The sequence below is a fragment of the Ruditapes philippinarum genome, unplaced genomic scaffold (genome assembly GCF_026571515.1).
Source record: "Ruditapes philippinarum isolate M1 unplaced genomic scaffold, ASM2657151v2 ctg59_1_1_1_1, whole genome shotgun sequence".
Classification (NCBI taxonomy): domain Eukaryota; kingdom Metazoa; phylum Mollusca; class Bivalvia; order Venerida; family Veneridae; genus Ruditapes; species Ruditapes philippinarum.
The window spans coordinates 54,233-79,174 of NW_026861752.1; the positions used below are offsets into that span (position 1 = coordinate 54,233).

A 24,942-nucleotide genomic window follows, 5' to 3' on the forward strand; every position below is an offset into this window, starting at 1 on the left:
TATGTTGAAAACAATAAATGTATAAAAGTGTTTAACCCTTTAAGCCTTTCTTTTTATATTCCAGGTTTGTTAGTAATTGCAAATTAGAAAATAACTTGATTTTAATTCAATTTTGAAAACAGCATATGAAACTTCAATGTAATATTATATATTGTAATCGAAATGGAAACATCACAATATAAGATAAAAATAAAAGTGCTTAGAGTAGACAAGTAATGTAAGATCCATTAACAATACAGTTCAACTGACTAACTTTATTAGGAAAAATATCATTAATTATAACAAACACAAGTTTTGAATTTCGAGTCTAAAACATTTTCATATGCATTATTATTGTTTTCATGTGGCACACTGAGCTCTTTTGCGAACTTAGTAAAGTAGTATCATACATAGTAAGTACTGCTTCCTGAAAACATTTTCAATTTTGCCGTTTTGGACTTTCTTAAGGAATTCTTATTTTTTCTATTTTATCGTAACAACGTTTAAATAGAAAAAAGTATGTAAATAGTGTGGTATTGTGCAGAAATTAAACGGAGAAACTTCGTGTTTTGCTATATTTCTATTAACTAAATATCTTTGAAAAATATTTGAAGCATTTTAGCTTGCTTTAAAAACCAAAATTGTTTTATTTGTTACATTTGAGATATAAAAATATATATGACTTATTAATCTAAAGTAAATTATACGACAATAGAATGAATAATTTTAAATGCAACATTATTGTTGTTATGAAACGCAAAAAGCTACGTAAATTTAATTGGAGATGGTTAATTATTTATAATGCCGGACACTTCAGATACTGTTGTAAATTTATTGGTAGTCAAATAATAAAAAATTTCAATTTTTGTGCAAAGTTCATAAACAACGGTTTTTATGCCGTCAAAGGGTGGCATATTTAAATCGTATCGTGTGTCTGTCTATATGTCCGTCCGTTTGTCTGTGCGTCCCAACTTCATTCGTGTCCGGACTGAAATATATTGAAGGATTTTGAACACAAATTCTTTAACACATATGTCTACCACATCTAGACAATGCGTCATTTATGTATTTGTATATGTAATATGGAAATGAGCTTGTTATGCTTAAACAAAGTAATAATATTTCTGTTCTGTTCTATTCTGGGGGTGTTCTTGTCAAATCTCAGAAACTTTACAGGCTTTTATGTCATTAAGTATATTTTGTTCTCTTATATTTAATCCTGATCAACAGTTGTTGTATTATAAATATCATTTCATTTTGTTTACCCCTTTTACATATACAGCGGCCAATGTTCGTTTCTTAAACTACTGTTCTTGTAAATCAAGAGACATGCTGCGCTTATATGTCGAGAACCGGTCATAATTCTCTAACAAATAAAATACATGCATTTTATTTTCACGGAATCATCACATCCGGGGAAATTCATCAAGACTGTTTGATAAACACGTGAATAGGGTGAAATGATAAAGAAACATAATTTAGGTAAAAGTGATATCTACACTATATGTAAAAGTATTAACGTAAAAATAAATAAAAATTGTTAAATAATTTTTATTGTTTACCTTGTATTATCGCTTCCGAAAATATAGGTCATTGACACGTGTGTGAGACGATAACAACGTAGATTTTTGGTCATGAAAAGTTTTTAGCTCACCTGAGCTAGCTCAGGGTGAGCTTTTAGGATCGTTGAATGTCCATCGTCCTTCGTCCGTCGTCTGCCGTTCGTTGTTCGTCCACACTTGTTCGTAACCACTCTAGTGGTCATATTTTTGCCTCAATCATCATCAAACCTTGTCAGGATGATACCTTGGATTGGTTCGAACATGGGTCATCTGGGATGAAAAACTAGGTCACCGGAGCTAAAAATAGAACACTCTAGCGGACACATTTTTGCCTCAATCATCATCAAACTTGGTTAGGGTGTTTGTCAAGGTGATAGCTCGGATGAGTTTGAACATGGGTCATCTCGGATGAAAACTAGGTCACAGGAGCTGAAAATAGAAAAACCTTGTTAACACTCTAGTAGTCACATTTTTGACTCAATTGTCATCAAACTTGGTCAGGTTGCTTTTCTTGGTGATTGCTCGGATGAGTTCGAACATGGGTCATCTCGGATGAAATACTAGGTCACAGTAGCTAAAAATAGAAAAACTTTGTTATCACTCTAGCGGTCACATTTTTGACTCGATCATCAAACTTGGTCAGGATGCTTGTCTAAATTATGCTCAGATGATTTCGAACAAGGGTCATCTCGGATGAAAAACTAGGTCACAGGAGTTAAAAATACAAAAATCTTGTTGTGTGGCTACTGTTATGATCCAGATATCCTGGAAATCGGTCTGAAAGTTTGTTTTGATGGTTTCTAGGTCAAGTTCGAATATGGGTAACCTGGGTTCAAAAACTAGGTCACACCGCTCAAATATGGATAAACCTTGTTAACAGTCTAGTGGTCACATTTTTGACTCAACTTTAATCAAATCTGGCCAGGATGTTTGTCTAGATAATTGCTCGGATGAGTTTAAACATGGGACATCTCGGATGAAAAACTAGCTTACAGGAACTAAAAATAGAAAAATCTTGTTAACACTCTAGTGGCTACTGTTTTAATTCAAATATCCTGGATATTGGTTTGAGAACGCTTGTCTAGGTAATTGTTCGGATGAGTTTGATGGGTCAGGTGAGCGATCTACGGCCATCTTGCTTTAGAAATTTTCTGTTTCCCTGCTTTTGTTCGGGAAACATTACAGTCGTCATGAATTCGCAAAAAAACATGTGACACGGTTAGGAAATTTTGATTAAATGTATACAGCTTGTAAGAGATATACGATTAGATAGTAACATATATTTATTCATTAGAAGAATATATCCACCGACTGTTTTATGCACGCGATACCATAAATGCATGGAATTCATGTAGGTCAGTTGTGTTTACATTTCGAAGCTTGCCAATGGTATCTTCAGGAAATTGAAGCGTTGGTTAATCAAAGTACTGAAAGCACTGATGGGGCCTAATTTGTTGCAAGACCAAGAATAGTAGAGAAATCTATTAAATTTAAGGTGTTTCAAGCTGTTATCAATCTATTTGTATACAATATAGAAGTAATGCCCCAAGACTCTTGATAAGAACCGGTTGATGCTCCCCCGAGGAGGTTTTGGACACAGAAAAATATACCTCTTGAAGTGTCAAAGTTATGTCCTTGACAAAGTTCAAAGTGTAAATATGAACAAAGGACAATAACTCCAAAATTAAGCAAGGCAGAGTTAAGGATATTTTGCGCTGCACTTTTATTTAATGAGATCAATCTACCTACAAACTATTATGTTTTCAGAGCTATGTCACTAAGTTCAAAGTAAAGAAATATACCAAAGAGCAATATCTCCAAAATAAGGCAAGGCAGAGTTAAAAATGGCTCTTTGCACTGCATTTCTATTCAATGTGATCTATCTACCTTTTAAGCTTCATGGTGATATCTCTTATAGTTTTAGAGTTATATCACGGACAAAGTTCAAAGTGTAAAAATAAACAAAGGGCAATAACTCCAAAATTAGGCAAGATAGAGTAACGGTTCTGTCAATAATGTCTGTTAATAATGTCGGTTTTGTCATATGTTTTCCTTTGTGCATGTATGCATCAAATATGTAAATAAATACGAAAGCTATAACAATGTTAGCAAACTTCAGAGATTTGTTGTCAAATAAAGGTCAGGGCCATTTATGAATTATTAAACATGCCAGTTGTGCCAAATGAGCAATAAAATCCATAAATTAATAACAAAGTGATGACACTCCCAGCTAATTGACAGTTCATTAATCGGTCAAGGTCATATTTAATTCATTAATATGTCAGCTGTTCTTTTGTCCAAATAATACTAGTAGATAAAATAAATCCATAAATAAATAACAAAGTTATGGCCATTTTAAGTAAAATTCTCGAATCTGACTTATAGTGACAAGGCCAAGGTCAGATAAAAAAAAACATTAAGATCAAGGTCAAGTTTAACTAAATCTTCTTTGATGTCTTGACAGAAGGAAAGGGGCGTCTGTGACAGAGTGGTCAAGGTTTTGACTCCACCAGTCATACTGGACAGTAGCTAAATTTTAGGACCTTTACTGTGTTAATGTGACGTGAAGATAAAAAAATAGTAAAGTTATAGGGAATTGTGGCTAAAACTGCAAAATATAATAATTTCATCGCCAAGTTCATCTATGAGTCGAGGTCAAGAAAAACTTACATATAACAAAGATTAAGAGAACAGGATATGTTTGTAAAAACATGTATGCCCCCTATCGGCAGCCAATGAATCATAAGCCAGGTATATGTGACTGACTTTTGACCTAGCGACCACACAAATGTTGAGTTATTGGTCAGAAACAGTTTTACGTACAAGGTCAATGTGACTTTGACCTTTGACCCTTAAATTAAAAGGGGTTATCTTCTGGCCAAGACCAATGCACCTGTGAAGATTGAAGGTAATAGGCCCATGAAGTGTTAAGATATTGATCAGAAACTTTCTTTACCTATTATGTAAATGTGATCTTGACCTCTGATCCCTTGACCCCAATAATCCATTGAGGTCATTTTTTTACCAAAAGAAAAACATTATATAAGTTGACACGTCTAGGGTCCATATCATGTCAAGTAATTGATAGGAAACTGATTTGACGTACATTAAGCTTTGACCCCTTGACCCTAAAATCAATAGAGTTCATCTTTTTGCCAAGACTAAGACACGTACGATGTTTGTGGGTCAACAGCCCATTGTAAGTCAAGTTATTGATCTGAAACCTTTTACCTACAAGTTCAATATGACCTTGACCTTTGACTCTCTAACCCAAAAATCAACAGGGGTAATCTTCAGGCGAAGACCTATGCAGTTTGAGGGCCCAAAGCCCATGGGTTGTCAAGTTATTGGTCGGATATCATTTTTGTCTACAAGGTCAATAAGACCTTGACCTCTGACTCTTGATCCCAAAATCAATAGTGGTCATCTACAGGCAAAAATTAACGCACATGCGAAGTTTTAAGGTCAAAGTTCTACGAGTTGTTATCAATTGGAAACTATTTTGACATTAAAGGTCAACTTGACCTTGACTTTTGACCTAAAGACCCCAAAAACATTAAAGGTTATCTTCTGGTCATGAAAAATAACCATACTAAGTTGGAAGTTCCTATACCTAAGTGCTCTTTAGTAATTTATCAGAAACCATTTTTCTACAGACCGACTAACTGACAGACAAATGCAAAGCCATATACCTCCACTTCTTTAAAGGGGCCATAAATATATCAAAATTCAAGCAAAATTCGTAAATTTGACTGTCAAGGTCGTGAATATATAAACGTCATAAACAATTTGGACTTCTTGAAGGTTTGTCTATAAGATTGTTGCGTCCAAGTATTTGTAAATATATAGGCTGGAAACAATCTATTTATAAATTGTACCAAAATCAATCCAGCATTTGACCTTGAAGGTCAATATTATCAGTCATGAATCAAGGTCTTTTTCAGCCCTGTCTTCTTAAAGAGTTGTTGTGTCCAAGCATGAAATAAATCCATTTACAAAAAATGGCCATTGAGTAGTTTATGGTTGGCTATATGTACAGGAATAACAACCTGACTGTAGCAATAACATGAAATTCTTTCTAAAAAAACATGACTGAATTCATATCAGCTTCTTGAAAATCTACTGAATATGTTTCACCATCTGCAACAAATTTGGTTTTTAATCATGTTCAACGGGCAGTAGTGTAATAAGAAAGCTATGCAGCTAGTGGTTATCACACTAATGAATGTATTAACAATTATCAATACGCATGAAAGAGGTGTCAGTAACACAAGTTGCCTAAATTTTTCTTAGTGCTACATAAATTACAGTTGTATGGTGTATCAATAAAATAAATGTAAAGAAACCAAACCATATTCCCATAGCAGTTTAAAATTATGGAGTCACACTGTATAAGTTATAAGACTATCAACTTAAACCTTTGTAGAAATAAAAAGTATCAATTAGCATTCATAGGAAATTCTCATATTATTTTTTTTTGTACATTTATCAGCAATCAGAATTTTTCATGAATAGATATAAATGAAACTTGTAAAACATTTCTTGTGAAATTTGCAAAAGAAACAAATTTATGCCCTTTTAATTTTAAAGGTTGTTTTTGCTAAACATGATAGCATTTTTATTCCTTACATTATTTTAATAAATCTGATGGACCAGCCTAACAAAGATTTCACAAAATATACTAACTTTTTTGCCATTCAAGTATCTTTTATCAAAAATGAACAACAACCAAAATTGTTATCAAACAACAATTTCACTTTGACATAATTACATATAGGATTAAAGGTGCATGCCTTTAGACACGCCAAAATAATTCAAGAACATTAAACTTGATAAAAAAGATATAAAGAAAAGTAAAATTATCCAAGAAACAACTTACATTCATAACAAAGTACCATAAATGACTCATTTTGCAACGTTGATCACAATATTTCTACTGTGTGACTAACACTAACAAAGTGGATTGGAAGTGCCATTAGCAATAAGTACAATTGTTATTACTAATTTGTTCACTTGACTATAGTTGACTTTTAAATACATTTTCAAAATTTTAATTGAAATACATTTTGAAAATTTTCATACCGCTTCAAGATAAAAAACACACTGTATATAACAGCCATATTGGAGTAAAATGTTTTGTAGGCTAGATTTTCTATCATCAGCAATAAATTGAGATCTATGGTATCAACCCTTTGGTTATTCGTTTTTCTTTAATCTAGTTCAACCATTCTTTTTGTACTTTCAGATTAGTGTTAAATGGAAAACATAATCAACTCCAATTGTATATTTATTATAGATATTTATTGGCTAAATCAAGCTAAATACAATGACAGAACATGTTAGACTAGTAAACTCTATATGTTTTCAAAATCGAATAAAATCAAAGTGTGTGACAAGAATTTTTTTAAAAGTACATTGCAATAGTTATTTGAATAATGCACTCTTTTCTGGAATATTTAAATGGCTGTAGTAGTATAAATGTTTAATCATTGTACTAAGTTATTAGTCTGTTCTTGATAAAAAAAATCTTGCACCTTTTATAATTCTGTTCAAACTAATTTCAAACACTGATAGACTATCTTATGTTCCTTGGGAAAGACTGTTGACTTGACATAGATGTAATTATCTCCTCAATGTCTTATTAGATTTTGTAAGGGTAGTATCATTTATTAGGCTTTTAACATCTAAAAATTCATTCTCTTCTATTGCATAGAGCAAGCAGTCTCCTGGTTTTCCAACTTATTTTAAGTATTGAACAACCAAAGTACTTTCGTGTTTTCAAACAAGAAAATCTTCTCTCAACACTTCTGCTTTTACTGTTTCCATCAAACAAGCGCCTCTGTTTACTGAAATATATGTTTAGAAAAAGTTTATTACAGACTTTAAATTCCATACGTATTTGATGGGTTGCCACCTACAAAGCATAGGTCATATGGTCACTTTCCACATGGTTCGTTCAGACTTCTCATACATAAATTTATGGTCTTTTAAGGGCTTTTTTTTACTAAATATCAGACATAAAGAAGCGTCTGATTTGTAGTTCTTTGTTAATCATGCAACAGTTAAATCCTTTTAAGTGATCTCTAGTGACCTTCAACAAATAATGCTACCTAAATTAAGTTACTTAACAATATGCTGTATTAATTATTTCCAAGATGATGAGCTAATACTTAGATCATTAAATGTACTATTTATGACTTATTCAAACAGTTTAGACCCAGATCAGGCCATACATTTAGGTAGGCTTTGATATGAAGGATTTTACATTTCATTTCATGACTACATTTATAAATCATGATGTCAAAATGGTACATGTTCCAACTAACTTATAATATGCTGACTTAAGCACCCATTGCAACAATTACACACTATTTTTGACCTACCTCACATTTGAACATTTTTTAGTTCTGTGACCTTATCAGTGATCTTGCTCTCTAACTGAGTACATATCATTTGTTTTTCCTTACACTTTTCCCTTAAAGCATTTGATTTGGTTATGTGTGAAAAGTTTCTCTCCTTTTCTGCCTTCAAAGCATAGTCATCAGCTGTTTTATTTATAGATTCAAAGTCTAGTTTCGCCTGCTTTGCTTGTGTTTTAAGGTCAGCTAGAGAGTCCTCTTGATTTTTCTTTTCTGAGCATCAGATGTTTTCGACTCCCTCTCTTTCACAAGATACTGGTCATACTTTTGTCTTGCCTGAGATGCACTTTTGAGCAGTTCCTTGGTAATTTGAACACCCGCAACAGACTTGGCATAGTCACATATCAAACACTGTGCTGTAATGGATTGTTTTTAAGGTTCTCTGTTTCTACTTCCTTATGAATGGAGAAACCTACATCCACAGTCCACATATCTTCAAAACCTCTAAATGTTTTTGATACTTACCCTGAGACATCATATTGGAAATGAATACATCCACTCTGTGACTATGCGGATTAAATCCAGAGAATTTCTCTGTACCTATTGTTGGAATATCATAGTCAATGAAGTTAGTATATTGCCTAATTACTTCATCACATTCTCTTTCGTGCACTCGGTTACAACTTACTAAATGTACTTTCTTCAGCTTAGCTTTGATGCCATCTCTCTTGGATCTAACTGTGGCAAGTTCCTAACAAGGGCATAGGTTACTGGACATTTCTCACGGAGGTTCGTAAGCAATTCCACAACAAAACTTTTGCATTCCAACCTGAATTCCATAACATGTCTATCACTAACTTTCTTAACCTTAACTGTCTGCTTTAGCGCTTTAAAGCCTTTTACTGTTTCCCAATCCATTTGTAATATGAGTCTTCTCAATGAAAACAGCCCTTTTTCACAATATGCTCATGCGGTAAAAGGCTAATCGAATAAAATAAATCAAATTGAACATCACTAAATATATTTCTTCTACTGTCCTCAATATGCAATTGAATAAATTTTATCTGATAATGTTGAAAAGGGTTAATCAAATTTCGGTTGGTTTAAGTATAGCTGCTTGTGATTTGTGAAGTTGCTGTATCTAAAAAAAACCAATGCATACTCCAGTACTGTGACATGACATAAACATTGATGAAATATGTTATGTTTGTTAATGCTTCTTCTTCTTTTAATATAAATGACCTCCCATTTCATCATGTTATTGGTACACTATAAATGAATTGGTTCGATAATTGGTCGCAAGGGATCAACTTTTGTACCCCCAATGAGTTCACGGTAGCCATTTTCAAAGGTTATGTTGACAATTTTTAAGTAGGTCAAAACGGACACAATACATGTCACAGTCAATAACTTTACTAAGTTTAAAGAAATTTAAATCCTAAAAATAATTACCGTTAACTGAATTTATAGTACATGAGATGGTACAATACATTAGCTCTAAAAGACAGCATGCAGTTCATTATATTTGCTGCTGTGAGGTATTATTTTTCAATTTTAACTTGCTTCCTTTTATTTGTTGTCGTTCATTTATTTTTTGTTTCTTTCTTTCTTTGTGTCCTTGGTTGTTCTTTTTTCTCAACGCATCCATATATAGATCATATTATCAAGTATGAAATGCCAATTATTCAAGCTTTTAAAATATTAACTACAGTAAACGACACACACGTATACATGTATATTCATTTTGAGAGAAGACATTAAGTAAATCTTACAATCCCGTTAATCTTTGATTTTCTTAATCAATTTGCTTTATCTATGATGTTGTGATAATTTCGACCACTCGCACATTTGTCTGAACAAAACGGAAACAAAACATTAATTTGCACGAATACAATTACAATTATTTGTATCCTCTCTGGGTTACGTTGTAGACTCATTAGCAAAGAAACAAGGAGTGGAATAAAAATTATATTTCGTGTAGAATGTAAAGCCAATTACATATCTCACTTCTTGACTATCTTGGGCATTGCAAACAATGCAAATTTACTTTTATATGTATATAGAATTTACGCAATGTTTTAAGTGATTTGACTCGATTTTATTCCGTTATAACATCTCACACATACATACATTTTGCACGGCATGGTCATTCTTTATTTGTAAATAAATTTACCCCTATTGAATTGGTGCGTTTAAACTAAAGTCTGAAAGACACTGCTAAAGGCAATGCTACGGCTTATCATGATAGAGCATAAATCGACAGTGTTACTTCTAGCACGAAGCGACACTGAATAGAACTAAAGACTTTCTCTCAACCAGCTGGATAGCTTTCTTAATAAGCATTCGGGCAACTAGCGTTGAGAGGTAAGCGACCTTCATTCTGCAAATATATTTACAAATAAAAATGACCTTATAAAAAATAAAGCGACCGTATTGACGACTAAGAGGTTGTTTTCAAAACAAAACAGGTAGAGACTCTTATTAAATATTTTCAGTGTTATAAATGATGTAAAGTTCAACAAACAAATTCTGATACATCTTTGAGCGGTTTGTTGTTTGATTAGCTAAGACATAATTATAACAGTTCCTTTCCGAGTTATTCATTTAAAGTTATTTCCTCAATTACAATTAACATTTCAATATTATTATGATAAATTACTAGTTTCATATTCCCTGTACCTTTGTCGAGTGCAAAAGTACAACGTTTTCTTCCCTGAATGCGTGTCTATGAAGGGTAGATCGTTGTTTAGTCTCCATGAAGAATATTCTTGCAAAATTACCAAAAACACATAGAATCAACTAGTACTGACCACAAACCAACCATCCTTCATCCTGAAATTTAAAACTTACGAGAGATGAAGCATTTCTGAAGGAGAAAGTTGAATGAATTTATTTCCGTGTAGAGAAATCATTAGTTTCTTCGGAGAAAACAGATAATGATACTCAATTTTATCATCTTTTTTAAGAACAAAGAAAAAAACGTACATAATTAGACCAACATGATAAAGTTCCTTCTTCTTTTTTTCAATGCTATAAAATAAACTTTAAATGAGCGTTTAAAGTCATCAAAATTCAATTATGGCGCGGTAACATTTTCAGACTCCATTAAAAGATACTATCACACATTATGTCTTCACGACCTTTACATCAATCAGGGTTCCCACGGTCAGGGAAAAGTCAGGGAAAAATGATTTTTTTCAAGGTCAGGGAAAAGTCAGGGAATTTTGAAATTGGTCAGGGAAATTTGAAAAATAAGCAAAAGTCAGGGAAAAGTCAGGGAATTTGTAGAAAATAATGTTTGTCAAACAACAAGAAACAAAATCAGTAAAAGCTAAGGCAATTTCTTCCATTATTTTTGGTATCTTTATTGTTATTTTTTATTATTATTTTATATTCTTTTACTCTTAAAAATGATTATGCTTCTGCCTGAAGATTTTGTCATTAACAGTAACTATCTTTTTAAGAAAGAAGCTAAAAGGAGTTTAAGCATCCCTTGCCCCCTGTGCTGTTTATGGTTTGTTCTTGTGAAAGAAGCTGATAATCTGCTCAGGAGGCTGAAAAAAGATGAAAATGGACTTGCTTGTGAAGTCAAATGCCAAGTGCAATGCCTTCAGGGTCAAGGTCAAAGAAAAGTAATAAAGGAATCCCGTAAAGATATTGTTTTTGCACACATGCATTAAACCATAACTTTGATAAACTAACTGTCATAGCTAGTTTTATTAGTAGTATTATTTGCTTTTACTGCATTTTGCTTTTTATGTAGCCACTTCATTACCACATGAGCACAGAGCCCCAGCTATGAAATAATCTGCAATATTTCAATTCAGTCTTTTTACATAGTCACAAAAAGACATCTAAACATAATGTAATATCTAAGTTGAAACCAACCTTCATCTTACTGTTTCTTGTTTATCACCAGTTTCCATTAATTACTTTCATATATTTTATTAAAATGCAGTCCTTTTTAGTTTTAGTCAATCCTCCATTGATAACACTGCTTTGTATTTTTAAGAGAATGAAACATCTTTTAGCATGACATGTATTATCAAATACTTTACATTTTGGATAAATGTACTCATACTTGTTGAAAGTTAACAAGACAAGTAGCTTATGACAATTGCTCGCTAATATTCATATATTTTTTATCTTGAATAATTTGAAATAAAGAATGGGAGAAAATAGGTTGGCTATTTGGGAAGGAGGAGGTCGAAATACATGTATAAAAAATACATTAAATGCTCTAAGATGATGCTAACTTGACGCTGTTATTGGTCAGGAAAAAATGGTTTTGGTCAGGGAAAAGTCATGGAAAAGTCAGGGAATTTTGATTTCTCTTCTTTGTGGGAACCTGCTTCATCCTGAAATTTAAAATTTACGAGAGATGAAGCATTTCTGAAGGAGAAAGTTGAATAAATTTATTTCCGTGTAGAGAAATCAATAGTTTCTTCAGAGAAAACAGATAATGATACTCAATTTTATCATCTTTTTTAAGAACAAAAAAAAAACGTACATAATTAGACCAACATGATAAAGTTCCTTCTTCTTTTTTTCAATGCTATAAAATAAACTTTAAATGAGCGTTTAAAGTCATCAAAATTCAATTATGGCGCGGTTACATTTTCAGACTCCTTTAAAAGATACTATCACACATTATGTCTTCACGACATTTACATCAATGTATTTGACATCAATCATATATATTTGCTATTGAAAAGGATTAAATTTATTCTAAATAAATCGTTGCATAGCACCTACATCTGTTATAATAGTAGTTTTGATCTAGAAGAAATGATCTTAATCCAATTTATATTCGCAGCTAAAGTAGATACAGGTCTGTTTTGTGTCGGATCGCGTCCTTTGTACATTGGCTTTGCCTTGTTGGTAATGACTATTTCCGACCGTAATATCACATGAATCTATTCTTCTTTCTACCTGCCAGTGAGGGTAAAGATTACTGGATGTTTGAATAAATGATTGGTAGAAATGAAGATATGTATTTAGTTATGATGACTGATTGTGAGACAATTTAAAGTGCTTTTCTATATACGTATAATGGATAAACTTTTTAACTTATTCATGTATAGAAACGTAGATTAACAGCAAGCGTTTACTTTGAAAACTGTATCTGCCAAATCCTACAAGAAACAAGTACAAATGTCGCTGCAATGCAGCAATTGAGAAGCTCCGCGCAAAAATTCGCTCATTACAGATATCTTACCAAATTAATCCTACGCACATGACCAAATTATTCCTACGCACAGGTCATGTTATATTCAGATTAAGTACTATTGTAGATTTTTTCCGAATGTTTTGTAAACCATTTTTTGCATAATTATATTCATCTTATACACTGTCCATAATTAAAAAGAGGGGCCAGATATTTAATTTGAAAAAATGCTTTCACTGATGCCTACCTGGTAAGGAAAGTAATTCCATTGAATACAAACAAGACTTACAAGACTTGTAAATGTTATGTGACATGACTGTACTGTGTTCTGTTTGTGTCACTACTGTAGTCAGTAACATAAGATGATAAAAATATAAAAGTCTGTTTTTATTATTATTATAATTGTAACAAATATACAAATAGTAACAAAAGGGACTTATATTATAATATAGTAATATTACATGCATTTTTTATGTCAAATTAAAAAAAAAATGGTTTCTTTCAATACTGATAGAAGACTGTTACCTGAATTTTAGGCAGTTGTGAGGAAATTCACTATGCGAGTCAGATATAAAAGCTACTTGACATTGGTGATATATAAAAAGCTATTGTTAATTGATTTATTGGGAATAAAACCATTCATAAAAAACAATACACCTCACGTTGAAACTGCATATCGAAGTTTCTGATTTATCTATCTATAGTCTATGCTGAATGAGGGTCCTTCCGCCCGTACGGGCACAAATGCAGCTTTCGCTGCATGGCATGGCGTGCATTACCAATGTTACCACAGAAATGTAACCTTATATACTAGAGTTACAATTATTTCAAAACAACCAATATATCAACATGTTATTATTAAACAATTAGTTTCATAAATATAAATTAAGAATAATTATCAAAAGCAAAATTATTAAAGTCTTATGCCTGAAATCTTCTTTATATTGACAAATTCAATCACTAACAGTATACTTGATATGCTGTGTGTAAGTGTAATTCAAAATGTAAAAAATTATAATTTCATGTACTACTAAAAAAGGGAAATAACAAATTTATTACTAAGTGTCAAAAATCAGAACATTAATAGCTATTTATAGCTTTTCGAATTCATGTACAGCAGAACTGCTTTCCGGTTTTCATCAATTAATATGACACGCTGCGAAACACCGAAGAGGGAACCAATATAATAATCGAAAGGAGTTATTAAATCCGATTTTATTTTTAGCTGTAAATCGAAAGAATTAATTGATGAAATCCGGGCCCATGGACAAAAAAAAGTAAACACAAATAGCTCCGCGCCTGTGGGCGCGGAGCAATAAATTTATTATGTCAGAACTCAAGAAGTTAAAATGTCACCATCGGTCTTCGTCACAGTTTATGAAAAAAAATGTAAAATCCTTAATCACTCTTAGAAAATAAATTGTTCATAACATTGATACAATAATACTAAAAAACAATTTTTTTAATTTCTTGGTTAATTTTATGAATCCTTAAGTTTATTTTACAGCAATTTTGTTTTAATCGAGCTGAAGAGAGCAAGGCAATGTCAAATAAGATTGTGTGTATTGTAGCAATTAATGGTTTCGATTATATGATATGTCACTTGTGTTTGTTTAATAGTGTAAATGTATATATAATTAAAGATGTTATATTTTCGATCCTTGAAAATCAATCAGCGGAACGACATTAATGCTGTTTGCTCATGTTTGTGATATCTTTAGTTCCTTCTATTTGTACTTCATTAGTTCATTATTTCTACTTGAAAACTGTTTAATTACCCTTAGGATATGGTAACTGCTTTCAAAAGAAATATCTTTTGATACCTTGTGTTTGTGATATGAAGGCTCCATAACCTCCAACCCCCTTTCAAAACACTCTAGTTAATTTAGCTCATTGTTTTCTGGTTAAGGGCACATGCATTCCTTTATTTTGGAACCATACGCCGCTTTTCATGAAATCACATCTAGTCACAAAAACCGCCGTATAAACACATCTGCAAATGTTTCTTAATTTAAAATGTCACAATTTTCATGTCTAATATGAATTGTGCCAAGACTGTAGTGAATGCATGTGTGGTTACTTGCGTTTTTGTATGGTGTCCGTCAAAGAACAGGCTCCTGCAACATTTTCAATTTTGTCGTTTTTAGTGGTCTTTAGGGATTCTGTTTTACTCTTTTCTATTTCACTTAAAATATTTGCTATCAAAGTATCCTTGAGAATATGATATCATTCGCATACATAAAGATAGCAATTAAGTTCAATTCAACATAATGATATATAATATTATGTACGTTCCTGATTTTCTTTTTTATTATTATTATTTATTGATTTAACTTTTATAGTTTTGCTATTGAAAAAAAATCATTCCTATTTAATACACATACCAATAGGCATACAGTCAAATGATTTTTTAAAACTGTGGCATTTTGCAATTCAATAATTAAAAGAAAAACAGTGATGTTGGATTTAAGATATAACTCTAAATGGTAAATGTTTATCAATATTGTTTAAAAAAAATTACAATCCATATTGGTAAGGATACAGAGGTGCGATTGTAGGCTTAGGATTTAGGCGAAATTTGCACGAATATATCCACCCACGTACATTTATTGGGCCCAAAAAAAGAAGAATTGAACTACGAAACCATGCTCTCATTTTGTGTTTATAATATATGACATTTACACTTCACCTTCTTTTAATACTAACTTTAATTGTAACTGATATTATATGTTAAGACATTATGGCATCATAATGTAGCCATATAACTTGAATTTAAATATACATGTATTTCTATCTATTCATGTTAACGACTGTGAATCATGTTCCGCCTTCTGGATAATGACAGCTATTTAAAAACTACTTTGTCTTCGTAGTTTTTTACTTCAATTTCAAGCCGATAGGACAAACGTTCAATTATACTTATAATACATGTAACAATAAAACACAATGTCATGTCCACGGCAACTTCAACACAACTGCAGAATCCAAAAGTTTCCAAATTTTGAAAATCATGACATGCAAGAAAATAATTTACATTTTATTATGCTGATAATTGATTGACATTTAACTAAAAGAAGATTAATTATCTTGTCTAGTCATACCGGTTAAATTCGACGATTTTTAGCAAAAGCACGAGGCGATCATGCATGTGAAAGTTTAACTTTAATTCAAAAACTTAAATAGAATTTGTACAATAATTAAAGTCATTGCGGTATATGATATAAATATTATTTGTTCAAATCATCAAATTTTGTTGATTCATACGCATAAACTACGAAATATAAATTTGGATGCAAAAACGATCAAATCCTGTGGTAACGCTATATACAAGTAATCCAGGTGTTGTAGGTACGACTCCCTCGTCCAACAACTTAAAATACCGAGGTCAAATGTATCGGTGGTTTACAGTAAGCATTTAATTTAATCAGGGAAATAATTATTTTTTCGGCGGCGTCGAGGAAAAATGCAACTGATATGCAATAGTAAATGAACCAAAAGAAACAAGTACACAGATGTAAATTGTTTTTACTAGAAACTGGGAAATAGTTATATCCCTCTAAAAACTGTTTTACGAGTGCAATATTTGTATGGACATGAATATTTCGGATAAGCTAGTGACATTTTCATGTACATGACATATTTCATTTCATTTTAATAAAATGTCAAGAATTAATGTGCCTGAGTACATAAGTTTGGCTTATGAATTCAATGGAATTCCGAACAAAATACTTTGTTCAATACTTAAACGATGTTACAAGTAACACAGATTAACTCGCAACCATTAAGCAAATAGATTGAAATGGGATCTAGATTCTCTGAAAATTAGTTCAACCAAATTACAAACATTAAGAGAAAATACTGATGAGCCATGACATTTACATATCAGGTTGTTAGAGATTTTTACACTTTCCCAGGATCAGGAATACCTATAGCACATATTTTTATTATTTCAATGACGATGTTTAATTGTTTTATTCTTACATACTATTAACACTGGACAGTTTACAGAAAAGTAACTGTAGATTCCTTCGGTTTTCTTATTTTATCTAATGTCAATTTAACAATTATTCTAGTATTCAGAGAAATAGGTTTGTTAAGGTGAAATATTGAAATCATTTCCGCGAAATATGATAAAATTCAATCTATCATTTCATGAGCCGGCTTTCTTAAATTTTATCATGTTGAATTAATATGTAAATGAATGTTTTAATGAAAATGCATTCTTATTTGAAAATGTGTTTTTAGTAAAACTTTTGCATGGAAACACATATACATGACATATCGGACCTATATACCTATGTCGATTCCATGTACACAGAATTTCTTATATTTCAATACGTATCGAAACTAGTATGTCTTTCATAACAAGAGAAGTACATCCACAAGGTTTATATATACAATTGATTTGGACTTACTTCCCTTTCTGCATATGAAATTTGTTAAAGTATTAAGTATTTGAAGTAAATAGTTTATAAGGGACAATGGGAAAGAACTGCCAATTTTCGCCTATTCATATTTACCCCATGATTTGTTTCAGATTTTTTAAATGTTACAGGAAGTGTACTGTAAAAATAATTATAAGAGCTGCTCTCTGAAAGGTAAAAACCTGATACACCAGCGCATGCATATCAAAGTCAATGGCTTTCAAGACATGTTTTATACGTAAGACGGTACAATTATAAATGTGTAACCATATATTCTTTCGGACATTTATCTGTTAGCTAACGGAAACAAAAACAATATCATACGCACCTTGTATGTACACAAAACGAAACACAAATCTGGGTAAAACTGATTTTCCGATTTATCTTATTGTAAGAAAATAATAATAGATAAAAAACCAGAAGTGTAGAACTAATATTCAATTTATTTGCAAAGGTTAGAAGATAGACCATTTGAAATAAGAATACATGAACATTTTTGTTACATTATATATTTTTTTCATAGTTTGAATGCTTACAGTTACAGTTGCATTTAAACAAAAAACTGTGTTCCTATATTTGCATTTAAAGATTAAACTCGACAAAGTCATCAATAGCTTTTTGATGCAATATGCCATAATCCCATTGGCATCTGCAGCTTCGACCAATCCGGAAACATCTTTTAATGATTCCTTCTGTCTCCCCACTGATTGCGCACAAACTTCTGCCTTGGCTATTCCTTCTGGCCCTGCAGCCAGATCGCCATGGAGAACATAGCTGTTGCGTGTCTGTTTCTGTGATCTCACTTAAAATCACGAGCGAAATCAGAAGGCCAATGATGATAGTTTTAGCGTCGTTTTTACGATAACCGAACATGCTCGTCAGCTTGAAGAGACTGTCTTTGAATAATCGTTTTCCTTTACCGCTTTATCTGTGAATTTAAGCAAGAATTGAGTGTACAGTTACATAAACCTTACTTTAAATCTTCTAATCAAATATTAGCTGAGAATGTTATATATTTGGAACAAAATTAATGCCATTCTTAACTACATAGATACCACATGCGCGTTATTGAAATAAGATTGCCCGACATCTGTTTCATTTCGGTTGAAAATGTATATTGAGTATATTAAGTGATGGACATTCAATCAATCAATCAGTCAATCAATCATTCAATAAATCCAGTTTTTAACTATTTTCATCATGAATTTTATGACCAGGACATCAGTTTTAGATTATACCAAGGTTATAAAGTATCATATGTAGAAAGATAATGAACTGAGTCTAAAACTGTATAATTTACATGTAATCTACTAAAAATATATAAGAAAATTGTAATTACTTACATTTTAAGTCAGTAAATCTCCGAATAGTGGCTACGCAAAGTGTTTATAACAAGGATAACCTTATTTTTATATTGTAAGTAGTAATTTCTTCGGGAAGTAAAAGAATGTCAAAAATGTATCTACTTATAAATCTACTTTTGGCAAAACACTTCATATCCTATTTTCTTGAGAAAAGAACAGATTAAAACATAGCTAAAAACTCTGAATACACGGCAGATTGTTTTACCGCATAAAGTACACGGAAATCTGGAGGTGAATAAACATATGGTGATTGAATGATAACGTATGAAAATATTTTAGAAACAAACAGTATATTGTTTTTGATAGAAATACATGTAGTAAATTACTATATAATGTGAATCCTTGACTTCAGGTACACAGGTATTAAAAACAAGTTTTGAAAATATGAACAATTTGGCAATTTATAATTCAGAGTTGTTTGTATACAACTTTTAACTTCGGAATGAAATTTGACATTTTTAAAAAAAATTAAAATAGCAAATTGATATCGTAACATGTAGAAAATGACTTTGCAATAAAAATTTAAATGTTATGTTTAAAAAATATTCTATGGACATGTTCAAATTGACTTCAGTATATAATTGATACGTTGTGGAAAGCCAAAATACACTAAGTGCATCAATGCTTAGCGTGAATTGATACTTCAGGTCAAATTAACTACCTTTATGATAAAAACAGTACATTATCTCAGAAAGTTCCCTTACTTGATGCTCAGTCTTGAAGGGGCAATAATTATTGTATGAATGGACAGTCTGATGTTAGTAGGGTTTAACAACATTCAACCATATTAAGTGGTTGCGATAATTAATTAATAAAACATGTGTCCGTCCGCTTAGCACAATAGTGTTTGTAGTACAACGGTCGCTGGTTCAATCCTAGGGCAAGACAAAACTACTCCTCGACAATTCAGGGATATTGAATCTAGTGCTGCTCTCATAATTATTGTAATATAATATTAGTAATCGAGCATAATCTCACATCGTCTTTTTATTTAACATTTGTGTATGTCGAGACATGAAACCTACAAAAATGTTTACATTCTTTTGAAATTGATTAAATTCTATCAAAACTTAAATTGCTCTTAATTTGTTATTCTATAATATCAAAACATCCTTAATGAATAATTGAAATGTGACGTCCCCTTATCATTTTGTTGTTATCTATGTAACTGCTAACGCTTCTGCTACTCTTGTTGTTTACAACTGATGATACACGTGATTATTAACTAGGAGACGGACGTAGATATCGGATGAGTTTGAGCCGCGCTATGACAAAACCAACATAATGCGTTTGCGACCAGCATGGATCCAGACCAGCCTGCGCATCCGCGCAGTCTGATCAGGATCCATGCTGTTCTCGATTTAATTGAATGTCATACTTAGAGGTTAAAGATTTACATAGTCTGTTATAGGGTATATTTTGTGTCGGATCTATAACTTCTTCATAGTTCAAGGTATTTTGAAAATACTTGGCACAAATAGTCACAATAATAAGTCGTTATGTCATGCACAACACCTGCACCCCTACCTCCAAGGTCAAGGCTACACTTAGAGGTCAAAGCTTAACATGATAGATTTTTTAATTTCGTGTTTTATTTTATTTCTTTAATAAATTTATTGTTGCATATGCAGATCTAGCATTGATCGTAATTTTAGACTGAATGTCCTGAGATCCATACCTCAATCTTTTGAAATACCTCAATTTTATGCTTCATATAAAATTTCCCGAGGCGGGGGACGTTGGTAACTATATTAAAAAAACAATGTTTACAAAAATAACGTATGATGAAATCGTAAATATTTTATAAGTTCAAAGGCTTAGACAAGTTTGTGTAAAAATGAGAACCTTATTTTTGTTTCATTTAAGTAGACCTACTTAATTAAGTTCAAGACAAGTATAATGTCACATATTTGTGCTAAGTGAGATTACACAGAAACATGATGCATATTTTCTTCTTGTTATATTATGATATCTAAAGTTAAATGGCCCGAGTATTTTGTCCTTGTACTAAAGTACTTCACATCCTGTTAGAATAAGTAGAATACAATGTATAACATATTTTATTTCATTTTATTAAGAAAGATGAGTTCACTTTTATGCTTTAAAAGTGATATAACATTTAATAGTGTCAGGTCTAGAAGTAAATGAAGACACTAACACATTAAAGTGACATGATGCCTATCCAAGATGTTTAAAGAGTGAACAGGTTAAATTTAAAATAAGTGTACATTTTGCCATAATTCGTCTTTGTTTTATCATTTAATTAGCATTAATTAAACGATAGATACACACATGGCCAAAAGGAATTCCTGTAAATATCCACCGCAATTAACCTGTAACATTCATTTTAAAGAGTGGGCCAGTATTTCTATGATTTAGGCAGATTTATATTTTATCCAAAGTAATTTCAAATATCAACTGTTGGTCTGTCGCCATTATAACAGCCAATCTTTTGAAACATTAAAGTCATTCAGCTTGACTTGAAAATGATAAAAAATGAATAATTTCAATTAAATCGAGACTTGTAATTCTTTAAATAAAGCATAACTTATGCATCCAACCATTATAGCTACTATACAGTATTAAGCTTCACACGGAACAAGATATATATCTCTTTTATAATAATCCTATAAAATAAAGTGTTTTAAAGTTAGCTACATGTAATTACAGTTGACAAATGTAAAGTTGCTAACTTCACTGTATATGAACAAATGTTAATTCCACATAATCAAAATGTCATAAGCATACATATCATTCATATAATGATGATCTTATTATCCGTTGTTGTTTCATTCATGTGGGCTGTATGTGGCGCCTGGTTTATTGCCAACAATGTCACATCTGCATTCGCGGCCTACCCGAAAACATCTTTTTTCGATTCCACGCTCCTCTCCTCTTATTCTGCACAAACTTCTTCCATAACGATTTCTTCTCACCCTACAGCCAGATCCCCTTGGAGTACATAATTGTTGCCCGCCTATTTGCGTGAATTCAGTTAGGATCACGAACAGAATCAGAAGTCCAATTACTACCACTTTTGTGCCCTTTCTGTCAAACATGTTTGTAAACTGGTAGATGTTCCTCTTCTTCACAGCACCAGATCTTTAAAAGATATTTAAATTTTAGCAAGGCAGACTACTTCTCTATTCTTTGAGAATTTAAAATTTTGTAATGTAAATTTATCCTTGTTAAATCATTCTGTTACTAGATATAGCTGATAAACGTGTATTAACTGTGTTCAAAGATATGGAATTTTGATAAATCTCATGAAAACACAAAGACGCTCTGATAACTTTGCCTTATGTAACAGTTATCAGTTGTATGAAACACGGCACATCATCAGAATTCCATCTTATCATTTGACAGTTTCTACACTTTGTGATACGCTTAACATGAGACACAATGATGTTACTTTTAACTATGTCCTGTTTTAATTTTCAAATGAAAAGAAAACAATAAAAAGAATACAGTTATTATGCGCATAATGCTTATACGAGGGTTGTTCGAAAAGTAATAGGACTGGGAGTCTTGCGTATTTAAAAATCATTCAATTTAGAATATTGTCATATGTACAGCAATCGCAAAATGTTTTCTACAAATCAAACATAAGTTTTTTGATCTATTGTGCTAAACGCGCTTTTCCTTTGCTATTGAATAACCATGGTAACACGCACCCGGCGCAGCACATAAATATAGTTGTTGGAGCTATGTTCTACTTCTAATTTATTCATAAATAACTATTTGTTTTCCCTTGTATTCCATCAATACGTTGAAATATATTAATGCGACATTATGTCCAAATTTGACGTCATTCGGACATGAAATGGCCTATTTATTAAGTTTTGAACAATAGCTGTCATAGCGTTAGATGTAGAAATATGACATTTGTTAACAAACAGAAAATGTGTGCCATCGTTAAATTTTGCCAACAGATTGACTATAATCATTCAGATACACACAAAATGATTAAATAAACAAAGGACAATTATCCTGCCATCAAGACACTTGTTTTCAGCTTGCACAAGCAATTAAAAACCTGAAAAGACAAGATCAATAACGAGAAAGGGTGAGGATGAAAGTTGAAAATTGACGGGACGTTAGTGACGTCAATTGCAAAAGCGCTACAAAAGAATTCACGGTAATCGGTACGCGAATTGTTTATCGTTGTTTTTATCTGCTTCGGGTCTACTTATTCAGTTTTAACCAAAGGATTATAAATATAAGACATTTGTTATAAACACTATTTTATTGTATTTAACTAGATATACGTGTAATCAATAAATTAATGTAATAGTTAACGGAAATAATTAGTAATTAGTAGTGTTTGCCGAAAACTTGTTTTAATAAACGATAGACTGTGCTAAGTAGAAAAGGATACTTTTCAATTGAGAAATATCTTTATTATTCTGTATATAATCATATTGTTTTAAACACAATGACATGAGTAAATTAATAAAATAAATTGCTTTTACTTTAACATTTTCAGTCCTATTGAGTTCCACGGTTACTCAAAAAACACGAGAAAACCCGGAAAATGCCCGGCTATCGGGCATTTATTTTATTTTATTTTTTTAAACAGTGGAACAAGAATGTGATCGCTTTTTTTTCTTGCTTCATCTCCACATATGAGGCAAAGTAAAAGTTACATGACTCATACAACTAGAGACTAAAGGAGACTACTTTCAGAAAGAATGACGCTTATTACAATTTCGATTTATTTTACGACGTCATGAACGTCAATTATTGTATTGTTAGCGTGCGCCGCGTTTCGTACCCCTTGTCACTTGAAAATTTCACAGAAATTTTATTTCTTTACATTTTGTTTTGATTTTTTCACTGTATATAGAGAACATGTTCCGATATTTGTCTCATGTAAAATTGTGTACGTAAATTTAAAAATGTGAACAGTAGAGCTGCAGTCCTATTACTTTTTGAACAACCCTCGTATTATAACAGTTCACACGTTACGTTATTCAAAAAAGACATTGATTTAGTACAAATAATAATTCCGAAGACATATAACAATTACATAAGTGATAAGATAAGATTTAAAAAAAACTAAACAACAGAGCAAAATTTAAAAATGTATGTACAGTTGAAATGATTATGAATCTATTAATTATTTCTAAAATGTATTTGATGTATATGATATAAGAAAAGTGATTAAAATAGCTTACATTTTATAAGTCCGTATGTATGTATGTTCAAAAGTAAACAGTTATTTGTAGTCTATGTAACAGCTGTCTTACATGATAATTACGCGTACTTGAAGTGGTTTCTGGGAAAAATTATGCAAGGTATGTGTAGAAAGCGGATCTACACAGAAATAAGAATTTCTAGCAGCGAATACTTGTGCACTTCATATTCATAGACTAAACATGTAAATAGATACGCAATGATAGAAACAAAGTTAGAAGAAAGTATCTGTATAATAGCCTCAACAGACGGTACTTTTCTTGAATTCGCACAACCTAATACTAGATTTACAGGATAGGATATATTCTATCTCTTAATTTTTGTTACATCATAGACCTTCCATGATTACACGTGACATATTTTCCATTTATTATCTGATAATGTGTTTAATGAAAATAAATAAACTATTATTTTTTTTACTTGGATTAAACATTTTTTATATTTTCAACGTGTGACCAAAATACAGAACTTATTCATTCCATAACATACTAATTTCCTGGCGATTCGTCTGATTGCAAATGTTATATTGCTTTGACAAGCGACATCATATCTTTAATTAGTATTGTACAACTAAATCATACCTTCTGTTGAGGCCCCAACAGTAAAATTGTAATACATATGTACATACGAAGCATATTTTGGCAATAATTATATCTTTACATATTATTTCTGTTATTCTATGCTATGTTATGTGATATCAGCTCTGATTTAAACCTTTACCTATATAGACGTGTTTTGACGGCTTTTCGCCCCTCCCCGTTTTTGAGGCCTCAAACAGTGAAAAAAATGCCCTATTTAGGCCCCAAACACTGTTTTTCGTATTGAGAAATGTTGATAAAAAAAGTAATCACTTTTTCGGCGCCGCCCCTATCAAAAAGGTACATCAAGGGG

The 24,942-nt window shown here is 31.7% G+C and overlaps 1 long non-coding RNA gene across 1 annotated transcript; it reads right to left on the reverse strand.

Moving 5' to 3' along the window:
- Positions 1-17,916: 17,916 nt before the first annotated feature.
- Positions 17,917-24,251, reverse strand: LOC132716687 (uncharacterized). Its single transcript, XR_009623856.1, has 3 exons — positions 24,033-24,251; positions 18,835-21,957; positions 17,917-18,419 (listed from the first exon to the last, which is right to left on the reverse strand). It is a non-coding gene; the product is annotated as an uncharacterized LOC132716687 (long non-coding RNA).
- Between the last annotated feature and the right edge of the window lie 691 nt (positions 24,252-24,942).